This window comes from Porites lutea, chromosome 11 (assembly GCF_958299795.1).
Source record: "Porites lutea chromosome 11, jaPorLute2.1, whole genome shotgun sequence".
NCBI lineage: Eukaryota > Metazoa > Cnidaria > Anthozoa > Scleractinia > Poritidae > Porites > Porites lutea.
In genome coordinates this window covers 603646-625247 of record NC_133211.1, presented here as the reverse complement: position 1 = coordinate 625247, position 21602 = coordinate 603646, and positions in this window count along the sequence as shown.

Genomic DNA, 21602 nt, shown 5'->3' with positions numbered 1-21602 from the left:
TGTATTCCCATGTGATAGATAGCGCAAAAAAATCGTAAAAACACGATTTTCGACGTTTTATATAGCAAAAGATCCTTTCTGAACAAGGAAAACATCGGTTTCAAAACCCACAAAATTAACATTTTCCAAAGGGGTTAGTCCATGGTTTTCGTCAAAAATTTGAAAGTTTCTTAACGTTTTTTTTATGCAAAATACACCCAGAAAAAGTATTTGGAGACGTTCTCGTTAAAAAACACGCCTTTCTAGACAATATAAACATGGATTTAAAAAGAACGCAAAATTAGCATTTTTGCAAAGGGGATAGTCCATGATTTTGGTCAAAAAGTTGAAGTTTTTTCATCTTTTGTGTTTATCAAAAATAGATCGAGAAAAAGTGCTTGCTGACGTTCTAGATAAAAACAAGACTTTAAAGACTATAAAAACAACTGTTTATGAAAAACGGAGACTAAGAATTTTTCCAAAGGGGTTAGTCCATCGATTTGGTTATAAATTTCCGATTTCTTCAACTTTGATTTTTATGCAAAATTGACCAAGAAAAAGTATCTGGGAACCGTCTAGTTAGAAAAAAAGTTTCTTTAATCCTTTCTAACCCCTTGTTACCCCCTGTCACCCCTTGTAACCCCCTATAACCCGTCGTAACCCCTCGTAACCCCCTGTAACCTCCTGTAACCTATAGTAACCCACAGTTACCCCTTGTAACCCCCTGTATTCCCATGTCATAGATCGCCAAAATAAATCGAGAAAAAACGATTTACGACGTTTTATATAGAAATCAAGCCTTGCTAAACATCCAAAACATCGGTTTTAAAAACCCAGAAAATTGGCATTTTTCCAAAGGGGTTAGTCCATGCTTTTGGTGAAAAATTTGAAAGTTTGTTAACGTTTCGTTTCATGCAAAATACACCCAGAAAAAGTATTTGGTGACGGTCTCGTTAGAAAACGAGCCTTTCTAGACAATATAAACATGGATTTAAAAAGAAGAAAAATTTTTGCAAAGGGGATAGTGCAAGATTTTTGTCAAAAAGTTAAAGTTTATTCATCTTTTGTGTTTATCAAAAATAGATCGAGAAAAAGTGTTTCCTGACGTTCTAGATAAAAAAGACGCCTTTAAAGACTATAAAAAACAAATGTTTATAAAAAACGCAAAGGGGATAGTCCATCGTTGCGGTCATAAATTTGAGATTTCATCAACTTTGATTTTTATGCAAAATAGACCAAGAAAAAGTGTATGGAAACGTTCTAGTTAGAAAAAAGTTTCTATAATCCTTTGTAACCCCTTGTCACCCCCTGTCACCCCTTGTAACCCCCTGTAACCCCTTGTAACCCCTTGTAATCCCCGATAACCCCTTGTAACCCCCTGTATTCCCATGTCATAAATCGCCAAAATAAATCGTGAAAAAACGGTTTTCCACGTTTTATATAGCAATTTTCATCTTTTGTGTTTATCAAAAAAAGATCGAGAAAAAGTGTTTGCTGACGTTCTAGATAAAAAAAAGGCTTTAAAGACTATAAAAACATCTTTTTATGAAAAACGCAAAATTAGAATTTTTCCAAAGTTGTTAGTCCATCGTCTTGGTCAAAAATTTGAGATTTCTTCAACTTTGATTTCTATGCAAAATAGACACAAGAAAAAGTATCTGGGAACGCTTTAGTTACAAAAAAGTTTTTATAGTCCTTTGTAACCCCTGTAACCCCTTCTCACTACCTGTCACCCCTTGTCACCCCCTGTCACCCCTTGTAACCCAATGTAACCCCTTGTAACTTCTTGTAACACCTTGTAACCAGTTGTAACCCCTTGTAACCCCCAGTAACCCCCAGTAACCCCTTGTTAACCCTTGTATTCCCAAGTCATAGATCGCGAAAATAAATCGTGAAAAAACGATTTTCGACGTTTTATATAGCAAACAAGCCTTTCTGAACAACAAAAACATCGGTTTCAAAAACCGAAAAAATTGGCATTTGTCCATGCTTTTGGTCAAATATTTGAAATTTTGTTAACGTTTTGTCTCATGCAAAATAAACCCAGAAAAAGTATTTGGTGACGTTCTCTTTAGAAAAGGAGCCTTTCTAAACAATATGAACATGGATTTAAAAAGAACGCAAAATTTGTATTTTTGCAAAGGGGATAGTCCATGATTTTGGTCAAAAAGTCGAAGTTTTTTCATCTTTAGGGATTATCAAAAATATATAGAGAAAAAGTGTTTGCTTACGTTCTAGATAAAAAAGAAGCCTTTAAAGACTATAAAAACAACTGTTTATCAAAAACGCAAACTCAGACTTTTTTCAAACGGGTTAATCCATCGTTTTGATCAAAAATTTGCGATTTCTTCAACTTTGATTTTTATACAAAATAGACCAAGAAAAAGAATCTAGGAACGTTCTAGTTACAAAAACGTTTCTAAAATCCTTTGTAATCCGCTGTAAGCCTTTAAAGACTATAAAAACAACTGTTTATAAAAAACGCAAAATTAGAATTTTGCCAAAGGGGTTAGTCAGTCGTCTTGGTCAAAAATTTGCGATTCCTTTAACTTTGATTTTTATGCAAAATAGACCAAGAAAAAGTATTTGGGAACGTTCTAGTTAGAAAAAAGTTTCTATAATCCTTTGTAACCCTTGTCACCCCCTGTCACCCCCTGTCAACCCCTGTAACCCCTTGTAACGCCCTGTAACCCCTTGTAACCCCCTCCAACCCCCTGTAACCCCTTGTAACCCCTTGAAATCCCCTGTAGCCCGTTGTAACCCTCAGTAACCCCTTGTAATCCCCGGTATTCGCATGTCATAGATAGCGAAAATAAATTGTGAAAAAACGATTTTGGACGTTTTATATATCAAACAAGCCTTTCTGAACAACGAAAACATCGGTTTCAAGAAGCCACAAAAGTGGCATTTTTCCAAAGGGTATAGTTCATGATTTTTGTCAAAAAGTTGAAGTTTTTTCGTCTTTTGTGTTTATCAAAAATAGATCAAGAAAAAAGTTTTTTCTGACGTTCTAGATAAAAGAGAAGGCTTTAAAAGACTATAAAAACAACTGTTTATGAAAAACCCAAACTTAGAATTTTTCCAAAGGGGTTAGTCCATCGTTTTGGTCAAAAATTTGACATTTCTTCAACTTTGATTTTTATGCAAAATAGACAAAGAAAAAGTATCTGGAAACGTTCTAGTTAGAAAAAAGTTTTTATAATCCTTTGCAACCACTTGTCCCCCCCTGTCACCCCTTGCAACCCTCTGTAACCGCTTCTAACCCCCTGTAACCCCTTGTAACTCTCTGTATTGCCTTGTAAACCCCAGTAACCCGTTGTAACCCCCTGTATTCGCATGTCATAGATCGCGAACATAAATTGTAAAAAATCGATTTTCTACGTTTTATATAGCAAACAAGCCTTTCTGAACAACGAAAACATCGGTCTCAAGAACCCATAAAATTGGCATTTTTCCAAAGGGGATAGTCCATGATTTTGGTCAAAAAGTTGAAGTTTTTTCATCTTTTGAGTTTATCAAAAATGGATCGAGAGAAAAGTGCTTGCTGACGTTCTAGATAAAAAGGAAGGCTTTAAAAGACTATAAAAACAACTGTTTATGAAAAACGCAAACTCAAAATTTTTCCAAAGGGGTTAGTCCATCGTCTTGGTCAAAAATTTGAGATTTCTTCAACTTTGATTTTTATGCAAAATAGACCAAGAAAAAGAATCTAGGAACGTTCTAGTTAGAAAAACGTTTCTAAAATCCTTTGTAATCCGCTGTAAGCCTTTAAAGACTATAAAAACAACTGTTTATGAAAAACACAAAATTAGAATTTTTCCAAAGGGGTAAGTCCATCGTCTTGCTCAAACATTTGCGATTCCTTTAACTTTGATTTTTATGCAAAATACACCAAGAAAAAGTATTTGGGAGCGTTCTAGTTAGAAAAAAGTTTCTATAATCCTTTGTAACCCTTGTCACCCCCTGTCACCCCCTGTCAACCCCTGTAACCCCTTGTAACGCCCTGTAACCACTTGTAACCCCTTCCAACCCCCTGCAACCCCTTGTAACCCCTTGTAGCCCCTGGTAACCACTTGTAACCCCTTGTAACTCCTTGTAACCCCTTGAAATCCCCTGTAACCCCTTGTAACCCTCAGCAACCCCTTGTAACCCCCGGTATTCGCATGTCATAGATAGCGAAAATAAATTGTGAAAAAACGATTTTGGACGTTTTATATATCAAACAAGCCTTTCTGAACAACGAAAACATCGGTTTTAAGAAGCCACAAAAGTGGCATTTTTCCAAAGGGTATAGTTCATGATTTTTGTCAAAAAGTTGAAGTTTTTTCATCTTTTGTGTTTATCAAAAATAGATCAAGAAAAAAGTTTTTTCTGACGTTCTAGATAAAAGAGAAGGCTTTAAAAGACTATAAAAACAACTGTTTATGAAAAACCCAAACTTAGAATTTTTCCAAAGGGGTTAGTCCATCGTTTTGGTCAAAAATTAGACATTTCTTCAACTTTGATTTTTATGCAAACTAGACAAAGAAAAAGTATCTGGAAACGTTCTAGTTAGAAAAAAGGTTTATAATCCTTTGTTACCACTTGTCACCCCCTGTCACCCCTTGTAACCCTCTGTAACCGCTTCTAACCCCTTGTAACCCCTTGTAACTCTCTGTATTGCCTTGTAAACCCCAGTAACCCGTTGTAACCCCCTGTATTCGCATGTCATAGATCGCGAACATAAATTGTAAAAAATCGATTTTCTACGTTTTATATAACAAACAAGCCTTTCTGAACAACGAAAACATCGGTTTCAAGAACCCATAAAATTGGCATTTTTCCAAAGGGGTTAGTCCATGGTTTTGGTGAAAAATTTGAAAGTTCGTTAACGTTTCGTTTCATGCAAAATACACCCAGAAAAAGTATTTGGTTACGGTCTCGTTAGAAAACGAGCCTTTCTAGACAATATAAACATGGATTTAAAAAGAAGGCAAAATTGACATTTTTGCAAAGGGGATAGTCAAAGATGTTGGTCAAAAAGTTAAAGTTTTTTCATCTTTTGTGTTTATCAAAAATAGATCGAGAAAAAGTGTTTGCTGACGTTCTAGATAAAAAAAGAAGCCTTTAAAGACTATAAAAAACAACTGTTTATGAACAACGCAAAGGGGTTAGTCCATCGTTGCGGTCAAAAATTTGAGATTTCTTCAACTTTGATTTTTATGCAAAATAGACTAGGAAAAAGTATCTGCGAACGTTCTAGTTAGAAAAAAGTTTCTATAATCCTTTGTAACCCCTTGACACCCCCTGTCACCACTTGTAACCCCCTGTAACCCCTTGTATCCCCTTGTAACCCCCTGTAACCCCTTGTAATCCCCGGTAACCCCTTGTAACCCCCAGTATTCCCATGTCATAGATCGCCAAAATAAATCATGAAAAAACCGTTTTCCAAGTTTTATATAGTAAACAAGCCTTTCTGAACAACGAAAACATCGGTTTCAAAAACCCACAAAATTGGCATTTTTCCAAAGGGGTTAGTCCATGGTTTTGGTCAAAAATTGGAAATTTTGCTAACGTTTCGTTTTATGCAAAACGCACCAAGAAAAAGTATTTGGTGTCGTTCTCGTTAGAAAACAAGCCTTTCTAGACAATATAAACATGGATTTAAAAAACAGGCAAAATTGACATTTTTGCAAAGGGGATAGTCCATAATTTTGGTCAAAAAGTTGAAGTTTTTTCATCTTTTGAGCTTATCAAAAATGGATTGAGAAAAAAGTGCTTGCTGACGTTCTAGATAAAAAAGAAGGCTTTAAAAGACTATAAAAACAACTGTTTATGAAAAACGCAAAGTTAAAATTTTTCCAAAGCGGTTAGTCGATCATTTTGGTCACAAATTTGCCATTTCTTCAACTTTGATTATTATGCAAAAAAGACAAAGAAAAAGTATCTGGGAACCATGTAGTTAGAAAAAAGTTTCTTTAATCCTTTCTAACCCCTGTCGCCCCTTGTTACCCCCTGTAACCCCTTGTAACCCCTTGTAACCCCCTGTAACCCCTTGTTACCCCTTGTAACGCCCTGTAACCCCTTGTAACCCCTTGTAAGCCCCTGTAACCCTCTTTTACCCCTTGTAAACCCTTGTAACCCCCTGTAACCCCTTGTAACCCTTTGTAACCCCTTGTAACCCCTTGTAACTCCTTGTAACCCCTTGAAACCCCCTGTAACCCCTTGTAACTCCCAGTAACCCCTTGTAATCCCCGGTATTCGCATGTCATAGATAGCAAAAATAAATTGTGAAAAAACGATTATCGACGTTTTATATATCAAACAAGCCTTTCTGAACAACGAAAACATCGGTTTCAAGAAGCCAAAAAAAGTTTCTTTAATCCTTTCTAACCCCTTGTCACACCCTGTCGCCCCTTGTAACCCCCTGTAACCCCTTGTAACCCCTTGTAACCCACTGTAACCCCTTGTAACCCCTTGTAACCCCTTGTAACGCCCTGTAACCCCTTGTAACCCCTTGTAACCCTCTGTAACCCCTTGTAACCCTTTGTAACCCCTTGTAACCCCTTGTAACTCCTTGTAACCCCTTGAAACCCCCTGTAACCCCTTGTAACTCCCAGTAACCCCTTGTAATCCCCTGTATTGGCATGTCATAGATAGCGAAAATAAATTGTGTAAAAACGATTATCGACGTTTTATATATCAAACAAGCCTTTCTGAACAACGAAAATATCGGTTTCAAGAAGCCACAAAATTGGAATTTTTCCAAAGGGGATAGTCCATGATTTTCGTCAAAAATTTGAGATTTCTTCAACTTTGATTTTTATGCAAAATAGACCAACAAAAAGTATCTAGGAACGTTCTAGTTAGAAAAAAGTTTCTTTAATCCTTTGTAACCCCTTGACACCCCCTGTCACCCCTTGTAACCCCCTGTAACCCCTTGTATCCCCTTGTAACCCCCTGTAACCCCTTGTAACCCCCTGTTATCCCCGGTAACCCATTGTAACCCCCGTATTCCCATGTCATAGATCGCCAAAATGAATCATGAAAAAACCGTTTTCCAAGTTTTATATAGCAAACAAGCCTTTCTGAACAACGAAAACATCGGTTTCAAAAACCCACAAAATTGGCATTTTTCCAAAGGGGTTAGTCCATGGTTTTGGTCAAAAATTGGAAATTTTGTTAACGTTTCGTTTTATCCAAAACGCACCAAGAAAAAGTATTTGGTGTCGTTCTCGTTAGAAAACAAGCCTTTCTAGACAATATAAACATGGATTTAAAAAACGGGCAAAATTGACATTTTTGCAAAGGGGATAGTCCATAATTTTGGTCAAAGAGTTGAAGTTTTTTCATCTTTTGAGCTTATCAAAAATGGATAGAGAAAAAAAAGCTTGCTGACGTTCTAGATAAAAAAGAAGGCTTTAAAAGACTATACAAACAACTGTTTATGAAAAACGAAAAAAAAATTTTTCCAAAGGGGTTAGTCGATCATTTTGGTCAAAAATTTGACATTTCTTCAACTTTGATTTTTATGCAAAAAAGACAAAGAAAAAGTATCTGGGAGCCTTCTAGTTAGAAAAAAGTTTCTTTAATCCTTTTTAACCCCTTGTCACCCCCTGTCGCCCCTTGTAACCCCCTGTAACCCCTTGTAACCCCTTGTAACCCCCTGTAACCACTTGTAACCCCTTATAACCCCTTGTAACGCCCTGTAACCCCTTGTAAGCCCTTGTAACCCCCTGTAACCCCTTGTAACCCCCTGTAACCCCTTGTAACCTCCTTTAACCCCTTGTGAACCTTTGTAACCCATTGTAACCCCCTGTAACCCCTTGTAACCCCTTGTAACCCCCTGTAACCCCTTGTAACCCCCTGTAACCCTCTATAACCCCTTATAACCCCTTGTAACCCCCCGTAACCCCTTGTAACCCCTTGTAACCCCCTGTAACCTCTTGTAACCCTTTGTAACCCCTTGTAACCCCCTGTAACCCCTTCTGACGCCTTGTAACCCCTTGAAACCCCCTGTAATTCTTTGTAACTCCCAGTAACCCCTTGTAATCCCCTGTATTCGCATGTCATAGATAGCGAAAATAAATTGTGAAAAAACGATTTTCGACCTTTTATATATAAAACAAGCCTTTCTGAACAACGAAAACATCGATTTCAAGAAGCCACAAAATTGCCATTTTTCCAAAGGGGATAGTCCATGATTTTGGTCAAAAATTTGCGATTTCTTCAACTTTGATTTTTATGCAAAATAGACCAACAAAAAGTATCTGGGAACCTTCTACTTAGAAAAAAGTTTCTTTAATCCTTTCTAACCCCTTGTTATCCCCTGTCACCCCTTGTAATCCCCTGTAACCTCCTGTAACCTATTGTAACTCCTTGTACCCTTTTGTAACCCCTTGTAACCCCCTGTAACCCCTTGTAATCCCCTGTAACCTCCTGTAACCTATTGTAACTCCTTGTACCCTTTTGTAACCCCTTGTAACCCCCTGTAACCCCTTGCAACCCCTTGTAACCCCCTGTAATCCCTTGTAACCTACAGTTACCCCTTGTAACCCCCTGTATTTCCATGTCGTAGATCGCCAAAATAAATCGTAAAAAAGCGATTTACGACGTTTTGTAGAGCAATCAAACCATTCTGAACATCCAAATCATCGGTTTTAACAACCCACAAAATTGGCATTTTTCCAAAGGGGTTAGTCCATGGTTTTGGTCAAAAACTTGAAATTTTGTTAACGTTTCGTTTTATGCAAAACGCACCAAGAAAAAGTATTTGGTGTCGTTCTCGTTAGAAAACAAGCCTTTCTAGACAATATAAACATGGATTTAAAAAAAGGGCAAAACTGACATTTTTGCAAATGGGATAGTCCATAATTTTGGTCAAAAAGTTGAAGTTTTTTCATCTTTTGAGCTTATCAAAAATGGATTGAGAAAAAAGTGCTTGCTGGCGTTCTTGATAAATAAGAAGGCTTTAAAAGACTATAAAAACAACTGTTTATGAAAAACGCAAACTTAGAATTTTTCCAAAGGGGTTAGTCGATCGTTTTGGTCAAAAATTTGCCATTTCTTCAACTTTGATTTTTATGCAAAAAAGACAAAGAAAAAATATCTGGGAGCCTTCTACTTAGAAAAAAGTTTCTTTAATCCTTTCTAACCCCTTGTTATCCCCTGTCACCCCTTGTAATCCCCTGTAACCTCCTGTAACCTATTGTAACTCCTTGTACCCTTTTGTAACCCCTTGTAACCCCCTGTAACCCCTTGCAACCCCTTGTAACCCCCTGTAATCCCTTGTAACCTACAGTTACCCCTTGTAACCCCCTGTATTTCCATGTCGTAGATCGCCAAAATAAATCGTAAAAAAGCGATTTACGACGTTTTGTAGAGCAATCAAACCATTCTGAACATCCAAATCATCGGTTTTAACAACCCACAAAATTGGCATTTTTCCAAAGGGGTTAGTCCATGGTTTTGGTCAAAAACTTGAAATTTTGTTAACGTTTCGTTTTATGCAAAACGCACCAAGAAAAAGTATTTGGTGTCGTTCTCGTTAGAAAACAAGCCTTTCTAGACAATATAAACATGGATTTAAAAAAAGGGCAAAATTGACATTTTTGCAAATGGGATAGTCCATGATTTTGGTCAAAAAGTTGAAGTTTTTTCATCTTTTGAGCTTATCAAAAATGGATTGAGAAAAAAGTGCTTGCTGGCGTTCTTGATAAATAAGAAGGCTTTAAAAGACTATAAAAACAACTGTTTATGAAAAACACAAACTTAGAATTTTTCCAAAGGGGTTAGTCGATCGTTTTGGTCAAAAATTTGCCATTTCTTCAACTTTGATTTTTATGCAAAAAAGACAAAGAAAAAATATCTGGGAGCCTTCTAGTTAGAAAAAAGTTTCTTTAATCCTTTCTAACCCCTTGTCACCCCCTGTCGCCCCTTGTAACCCCCTGTAACCACTTGTAACCCCTTGTAACCCCCTGTAACCCCTTGTAACCCCTTGTAAGCCTTTGTAACGCCCTGTAACACCTTGTAACCCCTTGTAACCCCCTGTAACCCCTTGTAACCGCTTGTAACCCCCTGTAACCCCTTGTAAACCCCGGTAAACCCTTGTAAACCTTTGTAACCCCTTGTAACCCCCTGTAACCCCTCTTAACCCCTTCTAACCCGCTGTAACCCCTTCTAACCCTCTGTAACCCTCTGTAACCCTCTGTAACCCCTTGTTACCCCTTGTAACCCCCTGTAACCCCTTGTAACCCTTTGTAACCCCTTGTAACCCCCTGTAACCCCTTGTAACTCCCAGTAACCCCTTGTAATCCCCTGTATTCGCATGTCATAGATAGCGAAAATAAATTGTGAAAAAACGATTATCGACGTTTTATATATCAAACAAGCCTTTCTTAACAACGAAAACATCGGTTTCAAGAAGCCACAAAATTGGCATTTTTCCAAAGGGGATAGTCCATGATTTTGGTCAAAAATTTGCGATTTCTACAACTTTGATTTTTATGCAAAATAGACCAACAAAAAGTATCTGGGAACGTTCTAGTTAGAAAAAAGTTTCTTTAATCCTTTGTAACCCCTTGTCACCCCCTGTCACCCCTTGTAACCCCCTGTAACCCCTTGTATCCCCTTGTAACCCCCTGTAACCCCTTGTAACCCCTTGTTATCCCCGGTAACCCCTTGTAACCCCCAGTATTCCCATGTCATAGATCGCCAAAATAAATCATGAAAAAACCGTTTTCCAAGTTTTATATAGCAAAAAGCCTTTCTGAACAACGAAAACATCGGTTTCAAAAACCCACAAAATTGACATTTTTCCAAACGGGTTAGTCCATGGTTTTGGTCAAAAATTTGAAAGTTTGTTAACGCTTTGTTTTATGCAAAATACACCCAGAAAAAGAATTTGGAGACGTTCTTGTTAGAAAAAAAGCCTTTCTAGACAATATAAACATGGATTTTAAAAAAAGGCAAAATTGACATTTTTGCAAAGGGGATACTCCATGATTTTGGTAAAAAAGTTGAAGTTTTTTCATGTTTTGAGCTTATCAAAAATGGATTGAGAAAAAAGTGCTTGCTGACGTTCTAGACAAAAAAGAAGGCTTTAAAAGACTATAAAAACAACTGTTTATGGAAAACGCAAATTTAAAATTTTTCCAAAGGGGTTAGTCGATTGTTTTGGTCAAAAATTTGAGATTTCTTCAACTTTGATTTTTATGCAAAATAGACAAAGAAAAAGTATCTGGGAGCGTTCTAGTTAGAAAAAAGTTTCTTTAATCCTTTCTAACCCCTTGTTACCCCCTGTCGCCCCTTGTAACCCCCTGTAACCCCTTGTAACCCCTTGTAACCCCCTGTAACCCCTTGTAACCCCTTGTAACCCGTTGTAACGCCCTGTAATCCCTTGTAACCCCTTGTAACCCCCTGTAACCCCCCTTTACCCCTTGTAACCCCCGGTATTCCCATGTCATAGATCGCCAAAATAAGTCGTGAAAAAACGGTTTTTCACGTTTTATATAGCAAACAAGCCTTTCTGAACAACGAAAACATCGGTTTCAAAAACCCACAAAATTGGCATTTTTTTTTAAAGGGGTTAGTCCATGGTTTTGGTCAAAAATTGGAAATTTTGTTAACGTTTTGTTTTATGCAAAGCACACCAAGAAAAAGTATTTGGTGTCGTTCTCGTTAGGAAACAAGCCTTTCTAGACAATATAAACATGGATTTAAAAAGAAGGCAAAATTGACATTTTTGCAAAGGGGATAGTCCATGATTTTGGTCAAAAAGTTAATGTTTTTTCATCTTTGGGTTTATCAAAAATAGATCGAGAAAAAAGTGTTTTCTGACGTTCTAGATAAAAAAGAAGGCTTTAAAAGACTATAAAAACAACTGTTTATGAAAAACGCAAACTTGGAATTTTTCCAAAGGGGTTAGTCCATCGTTTTGGTCAAAAATTTGCGATTTCTTCAACTTTGATTTTTATGCAAAATAGACCAAGAAAAAGTATCTGGGGACTTTTTAGTTAGAAAAACTTTCTTTAATCCTTTCTAACCCTTGTCACTCCCTGTCATCCCTTGTAACCCCCTGTAACCCCTTGTAACCCTTTGTAACCTTCTGTAATCCCCTGTAACCGATTGTAACCCCATGTAACCCCTTGTAACTCCCTGTAAGCCCTTGTAACCCCCTGTATTCGCAAGTCATAGATCGCAAATATAAATTGCAAAAAAAAACCATTTTCGACGTTTGATAAAGCAAACAAGCCTTTCTGAACAACAAAAACATCGGTTTCAAAAACCCACAAAAATGGCATTTTTCCAAAGGGGTTAGTCCATGGTTTTGGTGAAAAATTTGAAAGTTTGTTAACGTTTCGTTTCATGCAAAATACACCCAGAAAAAGTATTTGGTTACGGTCTCGTTAGAAAACAAGCCTTTCTAGACAATATAAACATGGATTTAAAAAGAAGGCAAAATTGACATTTTTGCAAAGGGGATAGTCAAAGATGTTGGTCAAAAAGTGAAAGTTTTTTCATCTTTTGTGTTTATCAAAAATAGATCGAGAAAAAGTGTTTGCTGACGTTCTAGATAAAAAAAGAAGCCTTTAAAGACTATAAAAAACAACTGTTTATGAATAACGCAAAGGGGTTAGTCCATCGTTGCGGTCAAAAATTTGAGATTTCTTCAACTTTGATTTTTATGCAAAATAGATTAGGAAAAAGTATCTGCGAACGTTCTAGTTAGAAAAAAGTTTCTATAATCCTTTGTAACCCCTTGACACCCCCTGTCACCACTTGTAACCCCCTGTAACCCCTTGTATCCCCTTGTAACCCCCTGTAACCCTTTGTAACCCCTTGTAATCCCCGGTAACCCCTTGTAACCCCCAGTATTCCCATGTCATAGATCGCCAAAATAAATCATGAAAAAACCGTTTTCCAAGTTTTATATAGTAAACAAGCCTTTCTGAACAACGAAAACATCGGTTTCAAAAACCCACAAAATTGGCATTTTTCCAAAGGGGTTAGTCCATGGTTTTGGTCAAAAATTGGAAATTTTGCTAACGTTTCGTTTTATGCAAAACGCACCAAGAAAAAGTATTTGGTGTCGTTCTCGTTAGAAAACAAGCCTTTCTAGACAATATAAACATGGATTTAAAAAACAGGCAAAATTGACATTTTTGCAAAGGGGATAGTCCATAATTTTGGTCAAAAAGTTGAAGTTTTTTCATCTTTTGAGCTTATCAAAAATGGATTGAGAAAAAAGTGCTTGCTGACGTTCTAGATAAAAAAGAAGGCTTTAAAAGACTATAAAAACAACTGTTTATGAAAAACGCAAAGTTAAAATTTTTCCAAAGCGGTTAGTCGATCATTTTGGTCACAAATTTGCCATTTCTTCAACTTTGATTATTATGCAAAAAAGACAAAGAAAAAGTATCTGGGAACCATGTAGTTAGAAAAAAGTTTCTTTAATCCTTTCTAACCCCTGTCGCCCCTTGTTACCCCCTGTAACCCCTTGTAACCCCTTGTAACCCCCTGTAACCCCTTGTAACCCCTTGTTACCCCTTGTAACGCCCTGTAACCCCTTGTAACCCCTTGTAAGCCCCTGTAACCCTCTTTTACCCCTTGTAAACCCTTGTAACCCCCTGTAACCCCTTGTAACCCTTTGTAACCCCTTGTAACCCCTTGTAACTCCTTGTAACCCCTTGAAACCCCCTGTAACCCCTTGTAACTCCCAGTAACCCCTTGTAATCCCCGGTATTCGCATGTCATAGATAGCAAAAATAAATTGTGAAAAAACGATTATCGACGTTTTATATATCAAACAAGCCTTTCTGAACAACGAAAACATCGGTTTCAAGAAGCCAAAAAAAGTTTCTTTAATCCTTTCTAACCCCTTGTCACCCCCTGTCGCCCCTTTTAACCCCCTGTAACCCCTTGTAACCCCTTGTAACCCACTGTAACCCCTTGTAACCCCTTGTAACGCCCTGTAACCCCTTGTAACCCCTTGTAACCCCCTGTAACCCCCTTTTACCCCTTGTAACCCCTTGTAACCCCCTGTAACCCCTTGTAACCCTTTGTAACCCCTTGTAACCCCTTGTAACTCCTTGTAACCCCTTGAAACCCCCTGTAACCCCTTGTAACTCCCAGTAACCCCTGGTAATCCCCGGTATTCGCATGTCATAGATAGCAAAAATAAATTGTGAAAAAACGATTATCGACGTTTTATATATCAAACAAGCCTTTCTGAACAACGAAAACATCGGTTTCAAGAAGCCAAAAAAAGTTTCTTTAATCCTTTCTAACCCCTTGTCACCCCCTGTCGCCCCTTGTAACCCCCTGTAACCCCTTGTAACCCCTTGAAACCCCCTGTAACCCCTTGTAACTCCCAGTAACCACTTGTAATCCCCTGTATTCGCATGTCATAGATAGCGAAAATAAATTGTGTAAAAACGATTATCGACGTTTTATATATCAAACAAGCCTTTCTGAACAACGAAAATATCGGTTTCAAGAAGCCACAAAATTGGAATTTTTCCAAAGGGGATAGTCCATGATTTTCGTCAAAAATTTGAGATTTCTTCAACTTTGATTTTTATGCAAAATAGACCAACAAAAAGTATCTAGGAACGTTCTAGTTAGAAAAAAGTTTCTTTAATCCTTTGTAACCCCTTGACACCCCCTGTCACCCCTTGTAACCCTCTGTAACCCCTTGTATCCCCTTGTAACCCCCTGTAACCCCTTGTAACCCCCTGTTATCCCCGGTAACTCATTGTAACCCCCGTATTCCCATGTCATAGATCGCCAAAATGAATCATGAAAAAACCGTTTTCCAAGTTTTATATAGCAAACAAGCCTTTCTGAACAACGAAAACATCGGTTTCAAAAACCCACAAAATTGACATTTTTCCAAAGGGGTTAGTCCATGGTTTTGGTCAAAAATTGGAAATTTTGTTAACGTTTCGTTTTATCCAAAACGCACCAAGAAAAAGTATTTGGTGTCGTTCTCGTTAGAAAACAAGCCTTTCTAGACAATATAAACATGGATTTAAAAAACGGGCAAAATTGACATTTTTGCAAAGGGGATAGTCCATAATTTTGGTCAAAGAGTTGAAGTTTTTTCATCTTTTGAGCTTATCAAAAATGGATAGAGAAAAAAGTGCTTGCTGACGTTCTAGATAAAAAAGAAGGCTTTAAAAGACTATACAAACAACTGTTTATGAAAAACGAAAAAAAAATTTTTCCAAAGGGGTTAGTCGATCATTTTGGTCAAAAATTTGACATTTCTTCAACTTTGATTTTTATGCAAAAAAGACAAAGAAAAAGTATCTGGGAGTCTTCTACTTAGAAAAAAGTTTCTTTAATCCTTTTTAACCCCTTGTCACCCCCTGTCGCCCCTTGTAACCCCCTGTAACCCCTTGTAACCCCTTGTAACCCCCTGTAACCACTTGTAACCCCTTATAACCCCTTGTAACGCCCTGTAACCCCTTGTAAGCCCTTGTAACCCCCTGTAACCCCCTGTAACCCCTTGTAATCCCCTGTAACCCCTTGTAACCTCCTTTAACCCCTTGTGAACCTTTGTAACCCATTGTAACCCCCTGTAACCCCTTGTAACCCCTTGTAACCCCCTGTAACCCCTTGTAACCCCCTGTAACCCCTTGTAACCCCTTGTAATCCCCGGTAACCCCTTGTAACCCCCAGTATTCCCATGTCATAGATCGCCAAAATAAATCATGAAAAAACCGTTTTCCAAGTTTTATATAGTAAACAAGCCTTTCTGAACAACGAAAACATCGGTTTCAAAAACCCACAAAATTGGCATTTTTCCAAAGGGGTTAGTCCATGGTTTTGGTCAAAAATTGGAAATTTTGCTAACGTTTCGTTTTATGCAAAACGCACCAAGAAAAAGTATTTGGTGTCGTTCTCGTTAGAAAACAAGCCTTTCTAGACAATATAAACATGGATTTAAAAAACAGGCAAAATTGACATTTTTGCAAAGGGGATAGTCCATAATTTTGGTCAAAAAGTTGAAGTTTTTTCATCTTTTGAGCTTATCAAAAATGGATTGAGAAAAAAGTGCTTGCTGACGTTCTAGATAAAAAAGAAGGCTTTAAAAGACTATAAAAACAACTGTTTATGAAAAACGCAAAGTTAAAATTTTTCCAAAGCGGTTAGTCGATCATTTTGGTCACAAATTTGCCATTTCTTCAACTTTGATTATTATGCAAAAAAGACAAAGAAAAAGTATCTGGGAACCATGTAGTTAGAAAAAAGTTTCTTTAATCCTTTCTAACCCCTGTCGCCCCTTGTTACCCCCTGTAACCCCTTGTAACCCCTTGTAACCCCCTGTAACCCCTTGTAACCCCTTGTTACCCCTTGTAACGCCCTGTAACCCCTTGTAACCCCTTGTAAGCCCCTGTAACCCTCTTTTACCCCTTGTAAACCCTTGTAACCCCCTGTAACCCCTTGTAACCCTTTGTAACCCCTTGTAACCCCTTGTAACTCCTTGTAACCCCTTGAAACCCCCTGTAACCCCTTGTAACTCCCAGTAACCCCTTGTAATCCCCGGTATTCGCATGTCATAGATAGCAAAAATAAATTGTGAAAAAACGATTATCGACGTTTTATATATCAAACAAGCCTTTCTGAACAACGAAAACATCGGTTTCAAGAAGCCAAAAAAAGTTTCTTTAATCCTTTCTAACCCCTTGTCACCCCCTGTCGCCCCTTGTAACCCCCTGTAACCCCTTGTAACCCCTTGTAACCCACTGTAACCCCTTGTAACCCCTTGTAACCCCTTGTAACGCCCTGTAACCCCTTGTAACCCCTTGTAACCCCCTGTAACCCCCTTTTACCCCTTGTAACCCCTTGTAACCCTCTGTTACCCCTTGTAACCCTTTGTAACCCCTTGTAACCCCTTGTAACTCCTTGTAACCCCTTGAAACCCCCTGTAACCCCTTGTAACTCCCAGTAACCCCTTGTATTCCCCTGTATTGGCATGTCATAGATAGCGAAAATAAATTGTGAAAAAACGATTACCGACGTTTTATATATCAAACAAGCCTTTCTGAACAACGAAAACATCGGTTTCAAGAAGCCAAAAAAAGTTTCTTTAATCCTTTCTAACCCCTTGTCACCCCCTGTCGGCCCTTGTAACCCCCTGTAACCCCTTGTAACCCCCTGTTATCCCCGGTAACCCATTGTAACCCCCGTATTCCCATGTCAGAGATCGCCAAAATGAATCATGAAAAAACCGTTTTCCAAGTTTTATATAGCAAACAAGCCTTTCTGAACAACGAAAACATCGGTTTCAAAAACCCACAAAATTGGCATTTTTCCAAAGGGGTTAGTCCATGGTTTTGGTCAAAAATTGGAAATTTTGTTAACGTTTCGTTTTATCCAAAACGCACCAAGAAAAAGTATTTGGTGTCGTTCTCGTTAGAAAACAAGCCTTTCTAGACAATATAAACATGGATTTAAGAAACGGGCAAAATTGACATTTTTGCAAAGGGGATAGTCCATAATTTTGGTCAAAGAGTTGAAGTTTTTTCATCTTTTGAGCTTATCAAAAATGGATAGAGAAAAAAGTGCTTGCTGACGTTCTAGATAAAAAAGAAGGCTTTAAAAGACTATACAAACAACTGTTTATGAAAAACGCAAAAAAAATTTTTCCAAAGGGGTTAGTCGATCATTTTGGTCAAAAATTTGACATTTCTTCAACTTTGATTTTTATGCAAAAAAGGCAAAGAAAAAGTATCTGGGAGTCTTCTAGTTAGAAAAAAGTTTCTTTAATCCTTTTTAACCCCTTGTCACCCCCTGTCGCCCCTTGTAACCCCCTGTAACCCCTTGTAACCCCTTGTAACCCCCTGTAACCACTTGTAACCCCTTATAACCCCTTGTAACGCCCTGTAACCCCTTGTAAGCCCTTGTAACCCCCTGTAACCCCCTGTAACCCCTTGTAATCCCCTGTAACCCCTTGTAACCTCCTTTAACCCCTTGTGAACCTTTGTAACCCATTGTAACCCCCTGTAACCCCTTGTAACCCCTTGTAACCCCCTGTAACCCCTTGTAACCCCCTGTAACCCCTTGTAACCCCTTGTAATCCCCGGTAACCCCTTGTAACCCCCAGTATTCCCATGTCATAGATCGCCAAAATAAATCATGAAAAAACCGTTTTCCAAGTTTTATATAGTAAACAAGCCTTTCTGAACAACGAAAACATCGGTTTCAAAAACCCACAAAATTGGCATTTTTCCAAAGGGGTTAGTCCATGGTTTTGGTCAAAAATTGGAAATTTTGCTAACGTTTCGTTTTATGCAAAACGCACCAAGAAAAAGTATTTGGTGTCGTTCTCGTTAGAAAACAAGCCTTTCTAGACAATATAAACATGGATTTAAAAAACAGGCAAAATTGACATTTTTGCAAAGGGGATAGTCCATAATTTTGGTCAAAAAGTTGAAGTTTTTTCATCTTTTGAGCTTATCAAAAATGGATTGAGAAAAAAGTGCTTGCTGACGTTCTAGATAAAAAAGAAGGCTTTAAAAGACTATAAAAACAACTGTTTATGAAAAACGCAAAGTTAAAATTTTTCCAAAGCGGTTAGTCGATCATTTTGGTCACAAATTTGCCATTTCTTCAACTTTGATTATTATGCAAAAAAGACAAAGAAAAAGTATCTGGGAACCATCTAGTTAGAAAAAAGTTTCTTTAATCCTTTCTAACCCCTGTCGCCCCTTGTTACCCCCTGTAACCCCTTGTAACCCCTTGTAACCCCCTGTAACCCCTTGTAACCCCTTGTTACCCCTTGTAACGCCCTGTAACCCCTTGTAACCCCTTGTAAGCCCCTGTAACCCTCTTTTACCCCTTGTAAACCCTTGTAACCCCCTGTAACCCCTTGTAACCCTTTGTAACCCCTTGTAACCCCTTGTAACTCCTTGTAACCCCTTGAAACCCCCTGTAACCCCTTGTAACTCCCAGTAACCCCTTGTAATCCCCGGTATTCGCATGTCATAGATAGCAAAAATAAATTGTGAAAAAACGATTATCGACGTTTTATATATCAAACAAGCCTTTCTGAACAACGAAAACATCGGTTTCAAGAAGCCAAAAAAAGTTTCTTTAATCCTTTCTAACCCCTTGTCACCCCCTGTCGCCCCTTGTAACCCCCTGTAACCCCTTGTAACCCCTTGTAACCCACTGTAACCCCTTGTAACCCCTTGTAACGCCCTGTAACCCCTTGTAACCCCTTGTAACCCCCTGTAACTTCCTTTTACCCCTTGTAACCCCTTGTAACCCTCTGTTACCCCTTGTAACCCTTTGTAACCCCTTGTAACCCCTTGTAACTCCTTGTAACCCCTTGAAACCCCCTGTAACCCCTTGTAACTCCCAGTAACCCCTTGTAATCCCCGGTATTGGCATGTCATAGATAGCGAAAATAAATTGTGAAAAAACGATTATCGACGTTTTATATATCAAACAAGCCTTTCTGAACAACGAAAACATCGGTTTCAAGAAGCCAAAAAAAGTTTCTTTAATCCTTTCTAACCCCTTGTCACCCCCTGTCGGCCCTTGTAACCCCCTGTAACCCCTTGTACCCCCTGTTATCCCCGGTAACCCATTGTAACCCCCGTATTCCCATGTCATAGATCGCCAAAATGAATCATGAAAAAACCGTTTTCCAAGTTTTATATAGCAAACAAGCCTTTCTGAACAACGAAAACATCGGTTTCAAAAACCCACAAAATTGGCATTTTTCCAAAGGGGTTAGTCCATGGTTTTGGTCAAAAATTGGAAATTTTGTTAACGTTTCGTTTTATCCAAAACGCACCAAGAAAAAGTATTTGGTGTCGTTCTCGTTAGAAAACAAGCCTTTCTAGACAATATAAACATGGATTTAAAAAACGGGCAAAATTGACATTTTTGCAAAGGGGATAGTCCATAATTTTGGTCAAAGAGTTGAAGTTTTTTCATCTTTTGAGCTTATCAAAAATGGATAGAGAAAAAAGTGCTTGCTGACGTTCTAGATAAAAAAGAAGGCTTTAAAAGACTATACAAACAACTGTTTATGAAAAACGCAAAAAAAATTTTTCCAAAGGGGTTAGTCGATCATTTTGGTCAAAACTTTGACATTTCTTCAACTTTGATTTTTATGCAAAAAAGACAAAGAAAAAGTATCTGGGAGTCTTCTAGTTAGAAAAAAGTTTCTTTAATCCTTTTTAACCCCTTGTCACCCCCTGTCGCCCCTTGTAACCCCCTGTAACCCCTTGTAACCCCTTGTAACCCCCTGTAACCACTTGTAACCCCTTATAACCCCTTGTAACGCCCTGTAACCCCTTGTAAGCCCTTGTAACCCCCTGTAACCCCCTGTAACCCCTTGTAATCCCCTGTAACCCCTTGTAACCTCCTTTAACCCCTTGTGAACCTTTGTAACCCATTGTAACCCCCTGTAACCCCTTGTAACCCCTTGTAACCCCCTGTAACCCCTTGTAACCCCCTGTAACCCCTTGTAACCCCTTGTAATCCCCGGTAACCCCTTGTAACCCCCAGTATTCCCATGTCATAGATCGCCAAAATAAATCATGAAAAAACCGTTTTCCAAGTTTTATATAGTAAACAAGCCTTTCTGAACAACGAAAACATCGGTTTCAAAAACCCACAAAATTGGCATTTTTCCAAAGGGGTTAGTCCATGGTTTTGGTCAAAAATTGGAAATTTTGCTAACGTTTCGTTTTATACAAAACGCACCAAGAAAAAGTATTTGGTGTCGTTCTCGTTAGAAAACAAGCCTTTCTAGACAATATAAACATGGATTTAAAAAACAGGCAAAATTGACATTTTTGCAAAGGGGATAGTCCATAATTTTGGTCAAAAAGTTGAACTTTTTTCATCTTTTGAGCTTATCAAAAATGGATTGAGAAAAAAGTGCTTGCTGACGTTCTAGATAAAAAAGAAGGCTTTAAAAGACTATAAAAACAACTGTTTATGAAAAACGCAAAGTTAAAATTTTTCCAAAGCGGTTAGTCGATCATTTTGGTCACAAATTTGCCATTTCTTCAACTTTGATTATTATGCAAAAAAGACAAAGAAAAAGTATCTGGGAACCATCTAGTTAGAAAAAAGTTTCTTTAATCCTTTCTAACCCCTGTCGCCCCTTGTTACCCCCTGTAACCCCTTGTAACCCCTTGTAACCCCCTGTAACCCCTTGTAACCCCTTGTTACCCCTTGTAACGCCCTGTAACCCCTTGTAACCCCTTGTAAGCCCCTGTAACCCTCTTTTACCCCTTGTAAACCCTTGTAACCCCCTGTAACCCCTTGTAACCCTTTGTAACCCCTTGTAACCCCTTGTAACTCCTTGTAACCCCTTGAAACCCCCTATAACCCCTTGTAACTCCCAGTAACCCCTTGTAATCCCTGGTATTCGCATGTCATAGATAGCAAAAATAAATTGTGAAAAAACGATTATCGACGTTTTATATATCAAACAAGCCTTTCTGAACAACGAAAACATCGGTTTCAAGAAGCCAAAAAAAGTTTCTTTAATCCTTTCTAACCCCTTGTCACCCCCTGTCGCCCCTTGTAACCCCCTGTAACCCCTTGTAACCCCTTGTAACCCACTGTAACCCCTTGTAACCCCTTGTAACCCCTTGTAACGCCCTGTAACC